Below are 25,663 nucleotides of genomic sequence, written 5' to 3'. Positions count from 1 at the left end.
CAAAATTAAAATTCCCCTGCCCTTTCTTCACAGAGAGAAGGCTATGACTGCTCTTCAGTGTTGGCTCTGACAGAAAATCTTCAGGTAAAACATGTAAGCAGCCTCCTGAGTTACATAAATGAGGATAAACAGGCTCCTTCAGGGTTTAGAGATATTAATAGGAAAGGTGCTTTACCTTTGTTTGAGAAAAAACAAAACGTTACTTTTGTTTGGAGAGATGGACAAGACCTTCTGGGACTGTGAGGTGGTGGACACAGGAGTGGATCCTACTCAGCCTCCAGGTTATGCCATGCCCTGGAAAGTGGCCGTGTATGGCCTGAAAGGTGATTTCATAGAGCTGTGATAATAGATGGGCCTTAGCTCTCTTAGAGAATTGCCACTGAGTGTGTCCAAGGAGATCAGCTTTTCTTCCGCTGCTAGTGAGAGCTCTGGTAGCAGCTGCACGGGGGCCTCAACTTCCACAGCCGTGCCCAGGATGCGGCCTTTGGGGACAACCTTGTCATTCTTAGCTTCCACCATCAACTTAAAGAAATTCCCTAGCAGCTTCAGATCACCTTTGCTGCTTCACCTCCCTATGCGTTGTCCTTCCAGAGAGACCCATATTCCTAACACACGTGACTCCATAATCAGTGCTGGGGCTTCCTGTAACACCAACCCCACAGCCAGAACCTCCTCTGCCTCAAGCCTGCTGCTCTCCCATGTCCACCACCTTGGGACAAGGGCTGGGGAGCAGTGGGGACAGGAAGAGCTTTCACTTGGAAGGCCCTGGCCAGACTGATGGGGGGTCCACCTCCTGGGTGTTACTCTTGGGAGAGGCAGCTGCCACCCTGGAGTCACTACTTCCTGCACTTACGGCTACTACAGGACTTGCGCCCTCATCTAGCTTCTGCACACCAGAAAGATTTCCTCAGCATACAGAATCCCCCACCTCAGTCAATGCACTGAACAGGAGCAGGGCTGCCCGGACTCCTCTTCCTCAAGACATTAGTGACCCTAAGACACCTGGAATCCCGTGGATGCATAATGGAGGGAGTTGGGACTTGGAGAGGGTTAGTGTGGATTTCTGTCCCTTCCAGGTACTGATATGTGAGCACTGTGTCCTGAGACCAGCTGGGCCATATGTATCATGACTAGTTTGGAGAGACCAATCCCATGCAGCAAATCTTATCCATCTTCTCTCAGTCCATGTCCCATGGAGCCATGTCAGGGTGTCTGCCCTGCCCTCCAGGGCATGCTCCACAGGACAGCATCGTGAAGGCTCTGGTGAAACTGCTTCCTGGACTAGATGAGCAGTAGAAAGGGATGGGATACAGGCAGGGGCAGATGGAAGGAGGAGCCTTGAGTTTGGGAGGAGGCTCAACCTGGATGACCCAAGGTAGAAACAGGCACTATGCTGACACCACTGTTGTAGGTCCTGAAGGTGACCCCTATGGGCCACCTCGAGGGGAGCTGAAGGGACTGGGATGCTTTCACCCTGGAGAAGCAGTCCACAAAACACCTCCTCTAAGAACCCTTTCCTGATTACACCAGCCAGAAGTGACCTCTTCCTCCTCTGAACTTTTTTATATCTTTTTTTCTGCATACAGCTTTCTGGTATTCAGCCTTGTAACAAGGTAGCTCCATATTGAATATCTCCCCACCAATGTGAATGTGAATCTCTAGGACTTGCTCCCCATCTTACTCCTTCATGTGTCCCCAAGGACCTTGTTCTTAGGATGTGGTTGGTTGGGTGCATTAATTGCTAAATAGGAAGAACCTATCTGACAGGGTGCTGGCCTCGAAGCCACGGTATGAGCTATCATCTGCCCCAGTGAGAATGAGGAATGAGTTTAACTTAAGCAAATGGGAGACAGACCAGAGACAAGGAAGAACTTACTGATTCAGTAATCTGGTTACACTGTTGGGCAGTGGCAAATCCAAGTAATTGCTGCACCTGCTTGAAAGCAGGGGATCATTCTTCCTTTCAAGGCAAGAGCAGTTTGGCTTCTGTGATACTTCCAGTGGCCCAGCTCTGGGCTGGCACAAAGAGCAGAGTTAAGACAGAAGCCTCCTCGAGTTGTGTAGGAATGACAAGAGGCCCAGGGTTCGTGGCCACGGGGCAGCTCAGGGCTCAGGAGGAGCGGATGCAGTTCATTGGTCACGACTCCGCAGCACGGAGCAACTGAGTGAGCCTGGGATTGTTGAGGGCACTGCTCCCAAGAAGGAAAGGAATACGACTAGCTCTTCCTGTGGACAGAGGCTGCGCTGGGTGCTTAGGACGCTTTCTCTCACTTCACCCGTGCAGCAGCGCTATGAGGTAAGCACCGTGAGCCCATTTTTCAGGAGAGGAAACTATGGTTTACTGAGTCCAGTGAATTAAACCAAGGTCAACAGGACTACATTTGAAATTTGAACAGAGGTCTATTCTAATTTTACTATACCGGCTGCCTTCCTAGAATCATCCTAGTCTTCCTAGGCTAGACTAGATGGATCCAATTTAAAAAGGAAGATTTTCTCATTTGTTGTCAATGAGAAGACACTCATATTCTTGTTTTCAATGCCTTAGCCATCTGTAGCACTGGGGTCAAAAGTTCTGGAGCACATGCTTCTGGAGGTCAGGATTCTGGAGCCCATGTTCCTCTGAAGGGGATCTGAGGAGGTTCTGTGTTGTTTCATGGGATCAAAGAGCCGGGAGCTGAGCTGGAGAAGATCTTGTGGGGCTTTTGCTCTGAATCAGACTATAGAGTCACGCTGCAAGTCCATAGTGGGGCAGAAGAGACTCCAACCTGGGTCAGCCTCCAGGACAAGTATGAGCAGAGGGTCCATGTGCCCAACATGATGTCCCTGAGTATTGACAATTTGACTTGTGAGGACAGTGGGCAGTACCAGGATTGAGCTTAACTGGAGGAATAGAATTTAACCAGGTTTTCCATATCACTGTTGATGGTGACAGCTGTGGACAGATTTTTGGTACCCCTCTGTCTGGTTTAGCAGGTGTATCTAGCAAGCAGACTGTATAGGCTTTAAGTCAGTACAATAACAATCCATGCCGCACTGTGAAGCAGCCATGCAGGCCATCTTCAGCCTGTGTGCAAATGATCTGCAACCCCTCGTCTCATCATTGAAGATGCCAGCTGGAGAAACCAGCAACAGGAAAAGCTAAAGGGTACCTAGCCTACATCCACAGCTGCATTTCTTGGGGATTGAGGGAAAAAATCATGACCTAGGCCCTTGCCTCCCTGCACACATAGATAACATCAGCATCTCTGAACTTGTTTGATGTATAACCAAGAATTTCTTGTTTATGTTACCTTCAATGTATCATCTAGAGAAAAGTGCAGATGTACTCTATCTCTTTTTTTTACATATATGAAATATAGTTGTATTTTTCCTCTTCCCTGCAAGCACACTGTTTTTTTTTGTGTGTGTGTGTGTGAAGAACATCAGCCCTGAGCTAACGTCCATGCCGATCCTCCTCCTTTTGCTGAGGAAGACTGGCCCTGAGCTAACATCTATCGCCAATCCTCCTCCTTGTTTTCACTTTTTCTCCCCAAAGTCCCAGTAGATAATTGTATGTCATAGTTGCACATCTTTCTAGTTGCTGTATGTGGGACGCTGCCTCAGCATGACCTGACAAGCGGTGCGTTGGTGAGCGCCTGGGATCCGAACCCGGGCCGCCAGTAGCGGAGCGCGCACTTAACCGCTAAGCCACAGGGCCAGCGCCTAGCACACTGTTTTGTGAGAGATATAAGCTGCACTTAAACTCACACACCTTGGAGCAGTTCTTCAGAATACTCTGTTGGGCTGTTTCCTAGGATTTGAATTCCTCACCTTGATTTCCTGGGATTCGAATTTCCTTTCAATAACCTTTACCTGGACTCTTTATTTCAGTCAACACAGCCCACACTACCTGTCCACTCCACACCCCTCCACACACTGGCCTCCCCAGTTCACACATGACTAGGCCTTCCGTGGACAAGGACACCTCAGCTGGCTTCTACAGTCGCTGCTGCTCTCTCTTTCCTTCCTCATTGCACTGTGATGAACTTAGGCCAATAGAGTCTTTTCTCTCTGTGTCTGCCTCTGTCTCTGTCTCTCTGTCTCTGTGTCTATCTCTCTCTCTATGTTTCTTTCTCTCTCTCTGACTCTCTCTGTCTCCGTCTCTCTCTCTGACTCTCTCTCTCTGTCTCTCTCTTTCTCACACACACACACACACACACACACACACACACATATCACATTATGGCTTGCTGCAATATCCTATTTTGCTATTTTGACTGCCAGAAGCTGCATATTTCCTGTTCTTGTTGTTTGCATTTTGTCTATATCAAATCCTAATCTCTCAAGGCACATGTTTGGCTCCAGTTTACTAGGTAAAATCCATGCATTCAATGTATTCAGAAAACCCAAGGAGAAAAAGCCTATCAATAATTTTCAAAATATTGCTCTGTTAACGTTTTTTGAAAAAGAAAAACAAAAAACTGCTTAAAGCTTTAAAATTACATCAACCTTTAACAATTATGTTTGGACTAGTCTCCAACTAAGAACACCATTACCAAAGGAACTTTTTTTCACTGAAGAAATAACGTGGGACCATTTCTTTTTTGGGGGGGAGGGGGAGGAACATTGTTCCTGAGCTAACATCTGTGCCAATCTTCCTCTACTTTGTATGTGGGACAGTGCCGCAGCATGGCTTCATAAGCAGTGTGTAGGTCCGCATCCAGGATCTGAACCCATGAACTCTGGGTTGCTGAAGAGGAGCAAGTGAACTTAACCACTATGCCACCGTGCCAGTCCCCTATAGTGACCATTTATTAAGTGCCCACTGTGAACACTATATAAAGTATGTTATATTTACTGTTTATATTTTTTTAAAAAAAGACTCAACAATTTAAGTTATTTTTATAGTTAAGAATAAGTTCAAAGTCAAGCAGCTCATGTAGAGCCAAGAGCCAGACTCAGATCTTTCTAAGTGTAAAGTCAGGTGCTTTCTGCTACAAACTAAAAATACCAAACAGACATTTTTAAAAGGGATGAAAAAAATCACCAGTTAACATTGTCAAAAGTTCAGAAATGACAGAAGTAAAACCAATGAATCGCCAAAGTAGAAATTAGTAAAAGTTCATTGTGCACACACCAAAAAGACAGTTCCCGAGCCAGGAGCACGTAAACCAAAACGTAAAAGGAGGCTGAGGAGTATAGTGTTATAAGGCAGCCTTTATAGTGAGAAAGTAGTGACCACTTATTCTTTGCAGTGATTAGTTATAATAATAAAGTTTTCTTAAATGGTAGGGAATTGGTCAGTGGTTACCTCACATCAACTTTGGGGAAGAGTTTCAGTTTTACTTGTGATTCCCAGAAGCATAAACAAGAAGTGACCAAGGTCAAGTTTGTCTTGCAAAATAATCTAAATTAAGCAACTAATAATGTCACTCAGGGAGTTTCAAGGGGGTCTCCATTTGTTTTGATGTTAACTTTATCTAACACAGAGTTGTTGAATAGAAATTGCAACAGTGGTAGAAATGTTCTATATCTGTGCTGTCCCATTTGGTAGCCAATAGCCACTTGTGCACCTTCAATATGAGTAATATGAATGAGGAACTGAATTTTTATTTATTTATTTATTTATTTGTTTGTTTGTTTATTCATTCATTTATTTATTTATTTGTGAGGAAGATCAGCCCTGAGCTAACATCCATGTCAATCCTCCTCGTTTTGCTGAGGAAGACCGGCCCTGAGCTAACATCCATTGCCAATTCTCCTCCTTCTTTTCCCTTTTTCTCCGCAAAGCCCCAGTAGATAGTTGTATGTCATAGTTGCACATCCTTCTATTTGCTGTATGTGGGACGCCGCCTCAGCATGGCCAGACAAGTGGGGTGTCAGTGCGTGCCTGGGATCCGAACCCGGGTTGCCAGTAGTGGAGTGCCCGCATTTAACCGCTAAGGCACGGGGCCAGCACCTGAATTTTTTGTTTTATTTAATTTTAAGGAATTTAAAAGTAAATAGCCACTATTTCATTCCACTCACACTTTCACAGAATATAATTGACTTCTATGGAACCCTTCTCCTCTCTAAGGCTGACCCTGGACCTCAGGATCTTTCTACATGGGGGAAAGGATACAGAAGCCACAAGAATAAGAGAAGAACAATGGCCAAACCCATACATTTCTCTTTGTACAAGTAAACTACAGCAGCTAGAAAACATACCCTGTAATTCACCCAAATTAATAGCCACTCCTTTAGGGTGGGAGGGGAGTGGGAAATGGAGCACAGAGCTTCACGTCTCTGCAGTTAGATAATCAAGCTGCTGTTGTAAATGTGACAAACTTCTATATATTTTTTTCCTTTTACTTTTTTTTCTCCCATTCTTTGCTGATAAGAAATTGTAAGTTTTCTGTGCTCATATCTATTGAATCCTTATCTTTATTATTTCTGGCTTTAGAGACATGCTTCAAAAGCTATTTCCCATCCCACGATTATAAAAATATTAACTTATTTTCTTCTACCACTTCTATTATTTTATTTTTACATATGACTTTTTACCCTAATGGTTCTTAACCAGAATTGCAATGAAAACACTCATTCAAGTGCCTCATTCCCAGAAATTCTTACTCAGTAGATTGAGATGGATCCTGAGAAGGTACATTTGGAAATCACTTCTAAGGGATTCAGATACTCAACTATAGATAACAGCTTTCATCCATCTGAAATATATGTTGGCATAGGTTCTAACTTATATAGAGTTATAATTTTATTTTTTTCCAACACGTTTAGTCCTTTACCCCATCACCATTTACTGAATAATTCATCCATGTACGATACCTTCCTAACTTATATCTCCAGCCCAGACTTCTTTGGAGCTCTAGGTCTAGAGACCCTTGAGCTCTAAATTTTTAAACCCAACTTGTGAGTTGACAGCTCCCTTTGCATGTCTCAAAAGCAACTCAATATGTTCAGGATTGAGTACCTAAGCTTGGTCTTCCTCAAGTATTCTCCACTCTGGTGAATGATGCCACCATCCATACTGTCATCCCTGACACTTTCATCTCCCTCAACTCCAAAGCCAATATATCAGTGAGTAATTTCAATTTTGTTTTCAAAATATCTCTGAACTCATCCACTTTCCTCCATCTTTACTTCCACTATTCTAGTTCCAACCATCATCTCTCTTCATCTTCCCATTAGCAGCAGGAGTCAACTAAATTGGGTTTCCCACATAGTCTTGAGGCCCCTCTGATATATCTTCTATACTGAAGCCAGAGTGATCTTTTTGAAAAAGTGATCTTTTTGAAAAGCATGTATTATTATATCATCCCATCTTAGCGATTCCATGTTGCATCCTTAACATGCACTGCAATGCCGTGCAGGGTCTCCCCTGCTCTCCACCTCACTCTCATTTTTCTCTGTTCTCTGTAATGCTCCTGGATTGCCATCAAAATGGCTGCTTTTCAGTTTCTCAAATGTTTTGTGTTTCCTCCCACCACAGGACCTTTGTACATGTTGTTTTCTATCCCCAGAAAGCTCTTCTTGCTCTTCTTTCCCTAATTAATTTTACTCACCCTTTTAAATCTCAGATCAAGCACCCATATCACAGAGATCCTTCCCTAATCCTCATCCTTAAGTAAGAGTCCTGTATTGGAAACTCTCGAAGAGTTTCTAAATGCTCTATTCCTTCAGAGCATTTATCTGTTTGTAATTATACATTTATTAGAGTTATTTTAATTTAAATGAAATAAGATTTTCAAACTCTTTGTCTAAATAAGAAACTCAGTGGAGTTATGAGTTTCTTTCTCATCATGCACATGGGAAAAGGAAGCAGTAACAATGATCACCTTCTAGCTTAACAAAGAAAATTCACAAGTATCTATTTCTTTCAGAAAACAGAGAAGTTAATTTAAATATTGTTATAGAAGTAAGAAAACTAGTGAGAAGTACAGATTATTTTGTAGAGATTAAAGGTTATTTTCACAGGTCACAGCAACAACTACTGAAGCCCAGCTGCTTTATAAATCATTGTTTTGAAACCCTGGTTTCTTCTATCTTGTTGCTATGGTCCAAAATGGCAGCTTGAGCTCTGCCCATCACGTCATAATCTAATCAGCAGGAAGGAAGAAGAGACAAGGAAGGACAGACCTCTTCCCTTAAGGACACTTTCCAGAAGTAGCTGACAAATTTCCACTAACATCACATCCTTCTATTCCTGGATTCTATGAGTATTTTCTTTTCTTTTTTGACGTAACATTAGTTTATAACATTATATAAATTTCAGGCGTACATCATTATATTTCAACTTCTGTATACACAGCACCATGTTCACCAACAAAAGTCTAGTTGCCATCCACCATTGTAGATTGTACACGTGTGCCCCTTTATCCCTGGATTCTATGAGTTTTAGTCATAAATAGGCTTTACTGAATATTTTGTCTAGATCTATTGAGATAATCATGTGATTCTTCTCCTTTAACTTGATAATGTGGCGTTGTTCCCAAGTACGTTTTTCCAAAGTTAAACCATCCTTTCATTCTAAGAATAAGTCCAATTTGGTTATGAAGCTGTATTTTCTTTTCTAAACATTGCTAGATTTGGTCTGCTGGTATTTGCTTTGGGAATTTTATATTTATGCCCATAGTAATGTTGAGCTATAATTTTCCTTTCTTTCACTTTCCTGTACTATTGGATATTGTATCAAGTTGAAACAAGCTTCATAAAATTAATTGCAGAGCATTCCTACTTTTTCTGTTCTCCACAATAGTTTGTACAGTATATAGTTTATCTGTTGCTAGAACATTTGGTGGAAGTGAGCGTGACAGACTCTCCCACCTCCTTCAACTCTTTGTGAAAATGTCACCTTCTCAATGAGGCCCACCCTGGCTACCCTATTCAAAGAGCAGCATGCCAGTCTGCACCTCACCCCAGAATTCCTGAACCTCCTTACCTTGCTCTACTTTTTATTTTTTCCATAGCAGCTTGAACTTTTTTTTTTTTTTGGGAGGAAGATCAGCCCTGAGCTAACATCCACCGCCAATCCTCCTCCTCCTCTTCCCCAAAGCCCCAGTAGATAGCTGCACATCATAGCTGCACGTCATGCCAGTCGCTGTACGTGGGACACCACCTCAGCATGGCCGGACAAGCGGTGCCCTGGTGCGCGCCTGGATCCAAACCGGGCCGCCAGCAGCAGAGCATGCGCAGTCAACCGCTAAGCCACGGGGCTGGCCCCATCAGCTTGAACTTTTTAATACACTGTATAATTATGTCTTTTTGTGTTAATGTTTGTGTATCTCCCACGACCCTTAGCTAGAATATAGGCTCCAGGAGAGCAGATTCTCTCTATTTTATACAAAGATGTATCCCAAGACCCTAGAAGAATACCTAACCTGGATGCATTCATCAGGATAGCTAATACCATCTGTTGTAACAAACAGCCCTAGAATCTCACGATTTTACACAACAAAACTTGTTTCTCAATTGCATCACTGTCTCCTACAAGTTAGCATCTCTCGTTGGTACCCTACCTTCAAGCAGTGACTCAGGGATCCAGGCTCCTTCCGTCATGTGGCTCTACCATACTGCAGTCCTTTGCTTCAAGCCACTGACACAGGGAGAGGCACATAGTTCTTAACTGTCTCAGCTCAGAATTAAGATCACATTCCTTTGATCAAAACTCGATCACATGATCCAACCTCACTGCAGGAGAGTCTAGGAAAAGACAAAGGAAATAATTTGATGAACATTACCTGTATCCTTTAGATGTTCAACTAATATCTGTTGAATGAATTAAATTAATTTACTTCTGCAACTGTCAGCATCTTAGGTTTTGCTCTCTTTGGTGTAGACTTGTAACTTTTGTTGCAATTTTTTTTTTTAATAATAGTACTTTGTGGTTTTATATTTCTTCTTGAGACTGTTTTAGGAGGTTGTATTTTTCTAGAAAATTATCTGTTTAACTTACGTGTTCAGTATAGCATTGTCACTCTTTTCTTCATCTCTGCTGCCTCTATAGCTGTGTTATGTTTTATAAAGAAATTATATCAGCTGTGGGCCTTCTCTTTCATTTTTATGGTCATTCTTGCCAAAGTTTTATCAACCAACTGTTTTGTTTTTTCATAAAATCAGCATTTTGCTTTTTTTAAATTTAAATATAATTGACATATAACATTGTGTAAGTTTAAGGTGTAAAATGTTGATTTGATACATTTATGTATTGCAATAAGATTACCGCCATAGTGTTAGCTAATACCTCTACCATGTCATAGAATTATTACTTTTTGTTGTGGGAACAATTAAAGTCTCTTAGCAACTTTGAGGTTTACAGTATAGTATTGTTGTCTATGATAACTATGCTGTGCGCAGACCTCCAGGACTTATCTACTGCTTGCATGTTTGTTCCCTAAACAACGTCTCCCCAATTCCCCACCCTGCCCCCAGGATTTGGCTTTGTTGATCATCTCTACTGTATATTTATTTCAATTGCATTATTTTTTGCTTTTATCCTATATTTGATTCCTTTTACAAGCTCCAAGTTTGTTCTTTATTCTCATTTTATGAATTGGAAAATTTGCTCATTTATTAGCCTTTTTTATTTTCTAATATAAAATCATAAATCTGAAAAATTTCTCTAAATAACACTCTTGTTGTAGCCCATAAATGCATATATATATCACTATTTTTATTATTATTCAGAAGTGTGTTTTATAATTTCCAAAAATGTGGCCTTATTTAATTCTTATTTATTGATTTCTACACAATTTGTAGTAAAGTTAGAAGAGGAAGATTAAATATTGAATATTATTTTCAATTTGAACTTAAGTTTTAAATAATATTTAAAAATCTTTAATGATTATTTAAATTTGCTTTGTGGCCTAATATGTAGTCGTATTTGCAGATAATGATTCCACACACTGTGGGGAAGGAGATGATGTTCTTCACCAGGTGAACTGAGGGCACTTGATTCCAAGATCCATGTTATGGGCTACATTTCATTTCCACAAAATTCGTATATTCAAGTCCTAATTCCTAGTATCTCAGAATGTGACTCTATTTGGAGATAGGGCCTTTAAAGATGTGATTAAGTTAAAATGAGACCATTAAGATAGGCCTTTAGCCAATCTGACTGGTATCCTTGTAAGAAAATTAAATTTGGAGACAAAAAGGGATGCCTGGAATGCATGCAAACAGAGGTAAGGCCATGTGAGCACCCAGTGAGAAGTAGCCTTCTGAAAGCCAAGGAGAGAGGCCTCAGGGGAAACCAAACCTCCTCACTCTTTGATGTTGCACTGCAAGCCTCTAGAAGAGTGAGAAAAATTTCTGTCATTGGAGCCGCCAGATCTGTGGAATTTTGTTATGGCAGAGTAACAAACTACTACAACACATCTTAAGCACAGTGACAGAGAAAACAGAGGGTCTAATGGAGGAGGCTTGAGGAGGAGGATGCCCTCCCTCCTTGGAGGGCTGAGGAAGTGACCACAGGGACTACCAGGGGTCTTTTCTTTGAAGGTGCCCTTAACAGTCTCCTAGCTGACGGCAGTCCCCGTCAGGACGCAGGAATAGCACAGGACAGGATGAAGAGACAGAGTGGAAACCTTGAAGTAGCCACAGGAGGGTTCTGTCTGGGTGGAGGCAGGAATCCCAGAATGTCATAGCTGGGAGGGGCCTTAGAGGGGATCTCCCCGGGCCTCTCTTTTCACAGAGAAGGAGGTTCCCTGGTGGGTGAACTTGTCCTGGGGTGAGTCTCTTCTCTCTGTTCCTTGTGCTTCTCCCCTGCAAGGAGCTGCCCATCAGCTCTCCCACCCTTTCCCTGCCCTCCCCAGGGCTCCTCCCTCCCAGCACTGCTGTCTAATCACCAGGATCTGAGCAGATCCTGGAATCTCATCCTCCAACTTCCCTCTCCTGGAAAACGGGAAGCAAGTACTTAGACGGGTTAGCAGAGCCTGGACTTCTGGCTAGGGGAGGGTTAAACAGCAGCCTAGCCAGACTCCCCACTTTTTAGAAAGGAGAGAATCAGGGAGAGAGGAGGCTCAGCCCTCAGGCTGCAGGGGAGGATCCACCCTGGAAGCTGGATTGTGAGCACCAGCTCTGAGGAAGAAGGAAGGAGACTTAGAAAGAGAAGAAAGGCAGCAAGAGCTCTCTGCTGTACAAAAGATCTAATCCTAAAGAAGAAGAAAAAAAGCCAGGGGAGAGTGTGGTTGTAAGCAAGGTGAATTAAACATATATTTAAATAATACAAAATTTAAAACTCATGCATTTTGTCCACACATTAAAATTTTGTCCATTTTTTGACCCTTCCCCACGATCACACCTACATTAGTAGTTCCATCTCAACTTATGGATCAAACCCAATTCCATTTCTTTATGCTGTCTCCTCTGCCTCTATGTCTCTGTCTGGAGCCCACAATGGCATGGACCCTTTCTTCTCCAGCTCCTGCCAGCAGGCACAGGGACACATTCAGTAAATGCTGTTATTGCTATGGTGAGGGGGTCCCTATAAGAGAAGGACCACTCCTCACTGGCAGCTTACTGCATCTCCGGGAAATTGTAGTGTGAATTGAGCTCACTCTCAGGTTTCCACCTTCCCTTCTGCCTTTCTCTTCCTGAAGAGATGTCCAGGAAAGGGTTAAGGATTTTAAGAATGGTAAGGAGAAATACTTTAGCACCACCCACACCATCACTCCTTCACCACCCACTCCTCCCCAAAGTGTAGAGCAATATAGGGGTGATGTTCCTTCTAATGATCCCTCTTCCAGTTCACTCAGGCTGCCCAAACTCAACTGAAAGGTGTCCAGCTCATTTAGTACCGTGGAGGTTGGGTTGGGACAAATGACAACGAATTCCACTTTTTCCCAGATCCTGTGTAACTTTGAGAAAGTCATTTTCCTTCTCTGGACACAGATTGCCTCATCTGTAAAATGACAAATTCCAACAAGTGCTTGGTTTCTTTTCTCTCTTTCCATCTTTCCTTCATTTCCTTCCTTCCTTCCTTCACTGAAATTTGCTTTGTGGTCTCGTATGTAGTCAAATTTTATCAATGTTCCCTGTGTACTTGAAAATAATATTCATTCTCTCATTATTGGGTATCAGGCTTGGTATTTATTTATTAAACCGAATTATCAATTGTGTTGTTCAAATCTCTCTCCTTAGTAATTCTTGTCTGTATGCTTTTTCGATTACGGAGAGACTTGTATTAACCTCTCCTACTGTGACAATGGATTTGACTTTTTCTCCATTCATTTCCGTCAATTTTGCATCATATATCATGAGGTTATGTTATCAAAAGCATTTTCATACATTGCCAGTATATGTAGAATTGTTATATAACCCTCTTTCTCCATAATAATGTCTCTTGTAAATACTTTGTAGCTGGATGGAGTTTTCTATGCAATCTATGCTTGTCCATGTCTAATTGCTGAGGTGTTTCTCCATTTAAGATACTGTGATTACTGATGTGTACAGCATTAATTCTATCGTATTATTAAATCCTTCTTTTTCTTCTGTTTTGTCTGTGCTTTTCTTCTTCTTTCAAGTAATTAGGTGTATTGTAAATTTTTTGCTCCATTTTTTCTGCCACTTTTTTGGAAGTTATACACTGTTTCTTTTCAATTAGAGATTTTAATTAACTTTTAAGATACATATACAATTCAAACTCTAAACCAATATCTCTACTCACTTCATTAAATGAAAACAAACTTGGAGCACTTTCCCTCTTCTCATATCTCTCTTGTCTTAAATGTTATTGTTATCCAATATTTTTATTACGAATTTTCTCTACCACATTTATAAATTCTCATGATTTCTATGCAGTCTGTGTCCAGATTTACTGCCTGTTTACCACTTTCTCTGCTCACCATTCCTTTTTGTTTTCAAACTACCCTTCTAGATCATTTTTCTTATTCATGAAGTGGTCCTTTAGTGATTGGGTATTGGTGGTAAATGTTTTCAGTTTTCGTCTGATTAGTGATGTCTTTATTTTGCCCTTTATCTTGAATGATAATTCAGTTAAGCATACAATTCAAAGTTGACAATTATTTTCTCAGAAATCTTTGAGTATATTATACATCATACATTACAGCTGTTCTGTCATTGCCCTGTCATTTCTCTGTAGATGATCTGTCTTTTCTACCTCTGACTATTGTAAAATTTTGTCATTGTCTATTGTGTGCACTAATGCTGTAACACATTTTGTTTAGGTGGAGAACTGCCCCTGTCACAGGCAAAGCCAGTGCCAAATGAGGATCTGAGAGAATCAGACTAAGTAATCAATTAATCGAGGAGAAAATGAATGCAGAGGATGATACAATTGATGTGGTCAATGAAAACGATGTACACAGGGAAGGATTAAGAGAAGCTTGGGGGAAACTGGGGCAGCCCAAGTCAAGAGTAAGGTGTCTGGGGTTAGCCAACCCTCTGCTTCCACCACTGAGGCTGGAGAACCTGCTGTCCTGTGGATTGGAGGCAGCAGGATCACACTGCGGCCCTTAGTGTAACAGTCAGTCAAGGAGGCCACTCCAGACAGGCACAGACTCTCAAGGTTATGACCCCCTGGACTGACTCACACAGACACTTCCCTGCAGCAGATCTGCAGATGAGCTTGAAACACTATCTGATTATGGATATGTATTTACCATCAATACTTATTTAGATTCACTAATGTCTTTTACCTGCTTGCTTGCTCAAAATTTCTACTTTTCCCCATTACATTTTGCCTGTTCTTTCTTCAAAATGTTTTGGTTTTACACCATAGGTTTGATTCCTTCCCTAATCTCTTCAAACCATTAGTGCACACACGTGCCCTGGGCAGTGGAATGCTCCTCTCCACTCTGTTCGGTGTTCACTCTGCTGGGCTGTATGGGTTTAACCCATTTTGGAGTTAGTTTCTGGGCTCAGAGTTCCAGTACATAGTGATAATTCACACCCACACCCTGCACAGTGCAAGTCTGGATTCCAGTTTCTCACAGATTCCTCTCATGGTCCAGAGCAGGTGGCACCCCCTGGGCTGATGTCCCAGGACAGAAGACGGGAACTCTTTCAGCCTGTATTCACCTGAGCCCCTTCTTGCAGCATCCCTACAGGCACAAAGCCACACACAGACTGGTCCCTGCTGAGGGACGTATGACATGGGCCTCTGAGATTTATGTCTGGTCCTAATAACCCCTTGGGACACGAGAAATTCCAATCCCATTCCTCCCTTTAGCACCTCTTTAGTTCCCTCTGCTTTCTATAACTGGAGTTTCTAGACCTGAGATACATTGTTAAACATTTTTATTATACTTTTATCAAGTGTTATTGTGTGGTCAGATTGTGAGGAGGGGCTCAGCGCCAGTTCAAGGGCCTTCTTGTCTGGAGGTTTTCTAGGAGTTTTTCCACAACTGTGATCCCTGTTGCCCACAAACCTCCACTCTTGGTGCCGAGGCAGCCATTGCTTCAGGCAGAGGCTAGAAGCCCACTGAGAATGTGGAACTCTGTGTCCATCTTTTTACTTCGAAAATAGGCAAGAGCCATATTTTATTGATTGAAAAAAGATATTTGTGTGTTCCAAAAACTAAAACCTGTAGGTGCAGAGCATAGATTTCTTTCAGCAAGTCACAAACTAAAATCATGGCAGGTAAGACAGGAGAGGGGTTTTATATATATTTCTGGAGTTAAGTAAGCACTGAAGAAATGCATTAAGGATGAGAATTTGATTAAAATTTGGAGAGGACGTGATATACTATTCCCTAGGGGCTCAACAGCAGTGAGCTGTGGGGCAGGGTGGGAGCAAGCCAGGGGATGGGAACTCCAGGTAGGATGAGCAGGAACACAAAAGGGAAGGAACCTGGGTCCCACTTACTACTTCTCTGGGAAGGGAGTGCCTCCTCCCAGGGAGCCCTGTTTAGTAGAAATCAGGACATGGTATGTTTACACAGAAAAAGGCCTCTAGAAGGGCTACAAGTTTCCTCAGGCTGGGTTCCATGTTGGCGAGATTCAGAAGTTCTCATGAGCTACTAGAGGGGAGAGAGTACTGAGAAGGCCAGAAATTGTCTCAGGTCAGAATAAGGGAAGTCCTAGTGCATGGGCCTCATAATGGGAGGCTGTGACAGGGACCAAGGATGTCAGCAGCATCACCTGCACTGGCCCAAGACAAGCAGGAAGAGTCACATCAGCAGCAGATGCAGCAGAGGCAGAGAATGCGCCCTAGAGACCAGAGCAAATTTCCTTGGCAAAGGCCCACAAGGATTATAGAGAACAGCAAAATGGCTGAGCTCTCTCCCCACCTCCACAAGGTCGGGGAGGGAGAGAGGAGCAGTCCAGGGGATGGAGGTCGGAGGTTCAGGAAAGGCCTTCTTTGACTCCTCCTGCTGTGGAGGTCAAGCAGTTGGGTTCTCTGGGTGTGATAGTGTTTAGGCTGATTCTCTTTCTCATGGGCATTTTTCATAGGTTCCTTGGATACCCCTCCTCTGTCATGCTGGGATATCTCGCCTGCCTTGTCATAGGTAATGCACAGGATGGCCACTTATGTCTTTCTCTTTGGCCTCTGGTCTTGGCTGGTCCATTTCCACACAGTCTCTCTCTGTTGGGGCTCTCTGGCCCCAGATGGCCCTGTTGTCAAAGTTCTTTCAAGATCCTAAGTCTAGTTGATGAAAAGCATGTACATTTGACTCACTAATGCCAATGTAATTTCTTTCACTTGGCAGCCAATACTTTACTATAGGCTGTTTCAGCAGCATCTCTCCGATTGGGTTTATCAGGTGTAAATCAGCCACCTGTCCAGTGCATCCCCAAGATGCAGGGGACACAGCCACAGTTCTCTGAATGGTCTCATTGAAGCCCCTTTCACCATGTTTGAGGTGAGGGGCAGGCACCCATCCAGTTAGGGGGGCACTCACAACAGTACAATTCTCTCCAAAGAAATTCTCTTCCCCCTTATCTCCAGATCCTAACATTTCTGTCTGCAGTTTCAGTGAGAGAGCATTAACAGTCTTAAAGCAGTTTCCAGAACCTTCTTTGAAAATTCTGCATATGGCAGGTATTTGACCAAGAAGTTTGATTAGAGCCTCCACATGCTCTGGGGGTTGTGAAGGATCTGATCATGTGTGTGGAGGGCAAGCAGGTGTGATTTTAGCTGTGTGATGAGGGCTGGGGGTGTGAGTGGTGGAGAGAATTCATAGACTGCCTGCTTTCCCTTCTTGAAACTGAGATTCTTTATCCCTTTCTTGTTATATGACTTTGAACAAACTGTTACACCTCTTTAAGCCTCAGTTTCTCTAGCTGTGAAGTGCGCTGCCTTCCCAGCAAAGCACTGTGGAACAAATGAAGCAATGTATGAATAATGTGTTCTAAAAATGCAATTATAATGATTTTGTCCCTTTTTGCCCCAGAACCAGTGGCTATTCCCTAGATGCCGGTTGAGTCATCATCCATCACACCAGACTGGAGCAATGTCACCGAGGAATCAGAGCCATGGGAGCCACAGAGGACCTGAACATGACTTGGGAGAGTAAGGACCTCTTCAGCCACCTGGAGCAGAGAGGGACACCAGGACAATCCCCCAACACCTGGACCCTGGCTGTGAGGCAGCCCCTAAGCCAGCCCAACATCTGCCTCACCTTTGTGGTCACCAACCATGTGGACCACAAAACTGCCACCAGTGACATCGTGGAAATCTGTTGGGATCAAGAAAGTGCCCAGAAAGGTGAGTGTGCCCAGCTCCTGAGACACTCCTTTCCCTGTAGATTGGGGGTGCAGTAGGTTGGTGCTTACCATCCCCAGGAAATGTGATATACAACATCTTCAGCCCTTGGGGCAATACCAGGTGAGATAAAGCAGAGACAGTAAAGGTTCGCATGTGACCCAGGAAACTATGGGAGATGGATGGAATCGAGGCTTTTAAGAAGAGCAAAGAACAGCTGTCCAGGCACTGATGTTTCTCGCTGCTCTGCTCTAAATCCCACTCAAATGGCCATTGAGTGGACAAGTAACCATATTTGCAATAAGTGACCAAGACGGGAACTAGAAGATAAAGAAAGGCAGGTTTTGACTCAATGTTAGAGGAGAGATTTCTGTAGTCACAATCATCCAAAAATAGAATAGATGGTCTGGGACACAGTGAGGTCCCTGTCACTGGTGGAATGTAACCACAGGCAAAGTCACATGGTGTGTTGTTATAAAATGCAGGATGGAACAGAACTTCACAGTGAGTTTGCTTCCAACATGGACATTCTTAGATTCTAGGAAATTCTCTGCGGAAAAATCATGTAGTATTATTCCAAACCCCAAAGTTCCAGTTTCCCCAGAACCATCAGGTTGGAGGAGAGTGCCTACAATGAGCCAGCCCACAGAAGGGAGTGTGGCCAGTCCAGGATCCGTCACCCAGAAACCTCTCCCTCTCTGCTCTCTTTCTGACCTAACAGGGACTAGAACTCTATTCTTATTCCCAGTACTGTGGACAACACTGGCAAAGGGCTTCGCTCTTCAGGCTTTTTGGGAACCTGAGAGTTCAGCTCACAAGAAGGGTTTCCAGCAGAAGAGAAGTGAGAAGTTCCCAAGCAACTGCAGGGGGAAGAGGGAGAATCTCCCTCTGCCCTTTCCCTTAAGGTTCTTCTGGCTGGCCAAATAATCAACAAGACAGGTTAGCAGGAGAAAATAATACCAAGTTTAATAACATGTATACATGGGAGAAACTCAGAAATGAGCAACACGTCCCTCTGTCTAAGCTGCTTTCTTAAGTATTGCAGGTAAAGGCGAAGGAACGTGTTGGGGGTGGGTAGTGGCCTGGGACTTCAGAGAGCAGAAGGACAATTCTTTTCAGGGTCATCTATTGATAATTTGGTCAGGGAGAGATAGAGTTTTTTGATAACAGGGGCTTGGTGCCCCTCCCATTGCAACATCTATTTTACATTATCTTTATAGCCATCATGATAGAAGATCTGTTCCAGGAATGAGCCACCATGCCAGATTCTCTAGGCAGTTAGTGGGGGAGGTCAAATATCCTTATTGTCTTCAGCTCGAAATAATCCGCATACCAGAGTGGTGCTTCCTGGGGCAGCTTGCCCTGAGCACCATCACAACCTAGACCTTATTTCTTTTCTTGTGCTTTGTCAAATTTTCTAAGTCATAAATGGATGCTTTCTATATTTTGCCAAGTTTTAAAACATATTTGTTAGCACAGAAATTTGTTATTTTTTAAGATTTGAAGGAATCTACCTATAATAGCGTGTGGCTCCTTTGCCCTTAAAGAGAAATACTTATATAAGTTTTACAATATATTCTGTGTTGACTTTTTGAGGTTTATACACACATTTAAATCAATTTTATCAATTTATCATTTTCTAGATATTGTCCATTTCATGAAGATTTTTAAATTGAATAGACATTAATTGCATACTATATTCCCTTATTTTTTTCTAGTTGTTATTGTTGTTTTGCTGTTTTGAATATGAGAGGATCTTACTGAAAGGCTAAGTGATAAATTAGATGAAGATTCTGGCCCTGAGTGCTATGGAATCCCGTTATCATTTCATGGCTTTTCCTTTTGGGCCTGTTTGCAAAAGCGTTTTAGCGATTCAGCTGGTGGTATGTGGTGTACTGAGGGGGTGTCCTCTCTCTCCACTCCCTCCACTATGACTTGAAATGAGAGAAATAAGTGTGGGTATTTTTTTGTTTGTTTTTTTGGTCTTTAGAGATTAAATAAAACATCACATACCTGGATCACAGGAGAGTTATAGAGATTCCAGATCAGAGACCAAGGCAGGACTTAAACTCACAAATGAATATGACCAAAGGAAAACATGTGAATCCAAAGGAGGGTTAACAAGAAATGGTATATAAAGAGAGGTGAGTGACAGAGACAAGTGAAGTTCTGTCAGACTGGCAGCAGAATCCCAGGCCCCGGGCAGGTACATCCTACTATGGAGACGAAGAGCTCAGACTAGAAAGCTATTCACATCCACACCAGCAGCATCTACTCACCTGCCCTGACTTAGGCTCCCTGAGCATCCCAGTGACACCTTATTTCCCATGTGGCCTGTGGAGACGACACACTGGTCAGGCTCACAGGACTATCCAGACACACTGGTCAGGCTCACAGGACTATCCAGCCCAGTTAGCAAGTGTGCTTCTTACTGTAAATTAATAAAGCAGCATTCTGGGTTTGTCTATCAGTGTCTTTTGACATTTGTTAGCAAGATTTTGCAACCCCGAGGCAAATCACACAGGGCAATGGATAAATTGGAGCTTCTGGGCTCAGTCTCAGAATCTGTGTGTCAGAGTCTGAACCTTGGTGAACACATCAAAGGAATTCTGATCCTGTGGGGTTTCATCATTCACTCATGCTTTCACTCAACTGACATTTTTTGCACTATGTCTTGAGCACACACCGAGAACCATCTTGGAAGACAAACTTTCAGTCTCTCCGTGCCATGTATATTACCATTTGAATTTTATGAAGACTCCATGTAGACCAAAGGTTTTAGTTCTCAACTCTGATCATGTATCAGAATCACCTATTGGGTTTTGCAAAATACAGATGATACTCAGTTTGGGGATATGGTCCAAGCTCCTGATCTTAAAAGCTCTCCAGTTAATCTGATGAACAGCCAGGTTTGTGATTTGGGTCATGAGGAGTGTCCATTTGAATCAATTAGACCAAAATTGTCACTTTGCCTTTACTGTTTAGATAGATTCAGAAATATTTGGGATTACTTCAACAAAGATTCTGAAGGCTCAATTCAACACAATAGAAAGTGAAAATGAGTATAAATACTTTAATGAGTTTCCAAGATGATACGCTTCCTGTTTGCACATATGTGGCTTTATCTATCTGAAACACAGCTCTGCTCATGTCACTGCCCTGTTCAAAAACTTTAATAGATATCTTTTTTCTGATAAGTGTTATAGAGAATCTGATGATACAGCAAAAGAGACACATTCCAGAAGATAACCACTGTTAACTTCTTGACATATCAGCTTTTAGAATTCCTTTATGCCGACATAAGCACTTGTTTATACATATTTGTAATACAGGATAATACTATACATTCTGTCCCATAACTCATTTAGTATCTCAGGGACAATTTCCCAATTAAATACATAAAGATGTAATTCATCTTTCTTATTACATCTATAGTATTCCATTATGTGGATAAACTATACTTATTTAACAGTATATAGTTGTCAAGAGCAGGGGCTTTAGAATCCAACTCCAAAATTTAATCCCAGCTCTGCCACTTACTAGTTATGTTACCTGGAGCAAGTTCATTAACGTATCAGTGTTGCAGTTATCTGGGAATAATAATGGTATTTGCATAATAGGATTTGCCGTTTATACTTCGAGGCCTCAATTCCCATTTGTCTTTAACTATAGCCCAGATTAAATGCACCCTGAGTCATAACCTTTAGAAGTACTATAAAGAAAAATAGAGCATGGAGGGGAGAGGATGGCACCTGGAGGAGTATGCAACTTTACATAGGCAGGTCAGGGTAGACCTTACTGAGAAGATAACATTTGCACAGACCTGAAGGAGGTCAGGAAATGAGACATGCAGATACCTGGAGGGAGAGAATTCTAGGCAGAGCAAAGGCCTTGAGGCAGGAGCATGCGTGGTGTATTGAAGGTAAGGAAAAAAGCCCAGTGTCCTAGATTGAGTTAAGGGAGGAGGGAGCACGAGAGATAAGGTCAGACGGTACAGGGCCTTGCAGATAAAGTAGACCCATGGGGGAGTTCTGAGCTAAGGAGTAGTGGGATGCAATTTAGGTATTGAAAAGATCACTATGGATGACATTTTGATAACAGATATTAAGGGATGAAGACAAAAGTAGGGAGACTGAGGCTACTGCAATAATACATGTGAGAAATGATCGTCCTTGGACAAGGGGGGTGGCGACAGGTATTTTTGTTATGAATATGTTTACTGAATGAAGTGATATAAATATTTGCTGATAGAGTGTGGGGTATGAGAAAAAGAGTGAAGTCAAGGATGACACCCAGGTTTTTGGCCAGAACAAATGGAAAAATTGAGGTGACATTTTTTGGGCTGGGAAACTGTATGGGCAGCATGTTTGGGGAGTTTGAATTTAGACATGTCAAGCTGGAGATGCCTGTTATATATGCAAGTGGAGATGTCAGGGAAACAGTTGGAAATTTATAATGTGGAGTCCAGGGGAGGGATCACACTTGTAGGTCCCTTTTGCCACATAATGTTGTATGGTCACAGGTTCCGGGGATTAGTGCATGGCCATAACATTAGAAAGGGAATGAGTGTAGATAGTGAAGAGAGGTCTGGGTGGTCTGGGTATGAACCCTGGGATATTCCAAAACTTAGAGCTTGGAGAGATGGGAAAGAAACTGATAAAGGAAACTAAGGTGCAACTATTGAGTAGGAGGAAAAGAATGGTGAGTGGGGAATGCAAGGTGAAGACAGTGTTTCAAGGAAGTAAAGGTCCATTGTTGCTGAGAGTTCACCGGAAATGAGGACTGAGAATTGACCATTGGATTCGACAACTTGGAGTTTCCCGATGACCTGGACAAGAGCAGATTCAAAGGAGGCGTGGAGGCAATGCGTCACAAGAGAAAATTTGAGAGAAAGAAATTTCTTCAAATAAGGTATACAAATGGTCAATAGTCACATGAAAAGATGTTTAACATCATTAATCATTAAAGAAATACAATTCATAACCACAATGAGATACAACTTCACTTAAACTGCGATGACTGTAATCAAAAAATAGTAAGAGTTGGAGAGGATGTGGAGAAATCCTCATACATTGCTGGCGGAAATGTAAAAATGGTGCAGCTGCAAGTGGAAGGTAGGAATAAAAGAAAATGAGAGGAGGATGGAATACAAGATGCATTATGAAAGATAACCCAATGGAAGATGGTAACTGGTTGTACGTCTTGGATCAGGGAGAAGAGGCAAAATGAGTGAAATTATGATCTCCTGTGGAACCAAATCGTTCCTACATCACTTACACTCGGGAGAACTTTTGTGAGGTAGTTAACATCTCTGGATTTTATTTTTCCATCAGTACAATGGCGATTTCTGCCTTGTAGATTTGTTGAAGGTCTAAATGAGAAACTTATGTAAAACCTATTGAATGAAGTTAGGAATAATAATGCCCAAGGGAGCTGCTTTGAGGATGGGGATACTGAAATACACAAAACATCTTATATGAGAGCAAAGATCTCCCACAAGACTGAAGAGGGAAAAGCAACACTTCATCTCATCTGCGCCAGAGTTCAAGGTCTCTCATTCCATGTCTTCCACCCACCAAGGCCCCATTGTCCACTCAAGGAACAATTTCTCTTTCAACCATCAGCTGCTTCATCCATCATCAAGATTACCTCATCCCAAGTTGGGACATCTGATTCAGGAGACCAGGATCCTTGGGAGAGGAACAAATGGAGGATATTGCCATCAGAATATTCCAAGATTCCAAGTTCTTCAACAACCATGTGGTAAAGGGTAAGATATGAATGCTGGAATCATCCAGAGTTAGATTTAAAGCTTTGCTCTACAACCAGCTAGTCTGGAACATTGGTTACGTATTCTGCAAAATGGGCATAATAATATCTACTGTAGAGAGTTCTTGAAAGAATTAGAAGAAATAATATTAGTAAAATTCCTAGGAAAAAGATGCCAGTCCTGTTGGTCTAGTGCTTAAGATTCAGCGCTCTACCCACTGTGGCCCAAGTTTGTTTTCATGTCACAGAACCACACCAGCTGTCTGTCGGTTGTCATACTGCGGTGGCTATGTGTTGCTGTGATGGTGAGAGCTATGTCACCAGCATATCAAATACCAGCATGGTCACCCATGGTGGGCAAGTTTCAGCAGGTCTTCCAGACTAAGACAGACTAGGAAGAAGGACCAGGCCACCTACACCCAAAAAATGGCCACAAAAACAACATGAATAGCAGTGGAGCATTGCCTGATACAGTGCCAGAAGATGAGAGGATGGTGCAAGAAGACCAGGCAGAGTTCAGCTCTGCCGTACATAAGGTCTCTAGGAGTTGGAATCAGCTCAGTGACACTAATAACAAAGGACAAAACCTTGTTCGCTGTAGGCTTGGAAATCCCAGTTCCCTTCCTTTTTTTCATTCCCTGCTTTAGATGGGATGGGAAGGGTTAATGGGTGGTCACTGCTCCTAGATTGATGGACATTGACACCCAACCATAACCAGTCACCTGGGATGCCAGTGAGGAGATGTCATCTTTTTCTCTCTCAGCTTTCTGCTCAGCCTAAGGGAAAAGATGTCAGAAACAGCCTTATTATGAATCCACCTACTCTTCCCTTATCCATGCACCATTCAGCAGGCTCCTAGCATTGCTTCATAATGCTCAAGCCTATAGCTCAGAACTTTGCTTTCTGAGGTCAGGGATGAAGCAGCTGAGCTGAGCCGAGCTGGGAAGGGAACGAAGAGACCAGAAATCTAGACCAGCATATCAGATACCACAGTTCAAAGTATCAGTGAGACCATCATGACCCAAGAGCTGGGATCCAAGGCAGGAGGCTGAGGCTTTGAGGAGGTGAGGACCCCCATGGAGGGAGAAGCTCTCGCATACCTCAGTGCAGGCTTCATGAGGTCCTCAAGCCATGTGAGGCTGGAGGTGGGGTGAGGAAGTCCCCACTTCAGATCTCTGGTCCAGGGAGAGTCAGGAGAGGTCATTGGCAGGGTCACAGGAGGTCATCATGTCCATCCTTGCTTCCATGTTGACCCACCACCAGAAAGACCTTCAGTGCCTCTGTGCTCATGGCCTCAGTCTGCTGAGCCGTTGTGGGAGGAAAGGTGGCCAAGACCCTTCACAGAGAGAGGTGCTTGTCTTGTTGATCCTGGCCTCCTACAACCTCAACACCCTCCTGAGGGAGCCCCAGGTTAGTCCAGTAGAGAAGATTCATTACTAATCCAGAGCAGACTGTGGCAGTGGCCTTAGTTATGTCCAAGGTATTCGAAAAAGTTAAATGTAGGAACGACCATTTCCAAACCTTTGGGAACCAGGCAGGATCCATGTAACGTGATTTAGAAGGGAGGTTTCGGCAGGATGGTAGTATTTCAACAGGCAGGAATGGCAGCAAGGAATGGGGAGAGGGAACTGTCACTCTAGAAAGAGAGATGTAAACGAGCAATGAGGAACTGATCTAGAGTGTGAGGACAGCATGGTTGTAGGAGGATGAGGGTCAGCATAGGAGTCTGGAGACGGCAATTCAGACCTTCCCACAAGCTTCACCGTTCACACCCCACATCAGCCCCACCAACGCGTGTGGCCTCATCCATTCTAACCACAAAGTGCCACTAATCAGGACAGAGGAACAGCTGAAGCTGTTTTCCTAAGAATGCAACTCCCATCTTTGGACCTCTGGGGTCATTCTCTGAGAAACAGAAGACTTGAAAGGGCCTGAAATAGTACCGATTCTTCTTTCCACTCCCCAGGAATGTGGGTTTGGGACCCATGGGCTGACGCTAAGGCTGAGGTCCAGGTTAGCACAGGTGACCAAGAGCAAGGGCTCTGGCCAATATATAATGTACACTAGACACCCCCCCAACAAATATGTGCACACACACACACACACACACACACACACACTGTCCGACACCCACAAGGAAGCCCTATGCACAGTACTAGGAAGTCTCAGGCCAGTCATTTGTGGGTTCCCACCCACCCGTACTGCCTCTATTGACCCCCTTCTCAGCATCCAACACCAAGGGCCTCACTCTCTCCT

The 25,663-nt window shown here is 43.0% G+C and overlaps 1 pseudogene; it reads left to right on the top strand.

Annotated features, from left to right (window-relative positions):
* Window positions 1-217: 217 nt before the first annotated feature.
* On the top strand, window positions 218-19,639 carry LOC147917911 (uncharacterized; annotated as a pseudogene).
* Window positions 19,640-25,663: the final 6,024 nt, after the last annotated feature.

This window comes from Ceratotherium simum, chromosome 2 (genome assembly GCF_057802395.1).
Source record: "Ceratotherium simum simum isolate JZ-2026a chromosome 2, ASM5780239v1, whole genome shotgun sequence".
NCBI lineage: Eukaryota > Metazoa > Chordata > Mammalia > Perissodactyla > Rhinocerotidae > Ceratotherium > Ceratotherium simum.
This window is presented reverse-complemented; position numbering and strand designations above follow the sequence as displayed.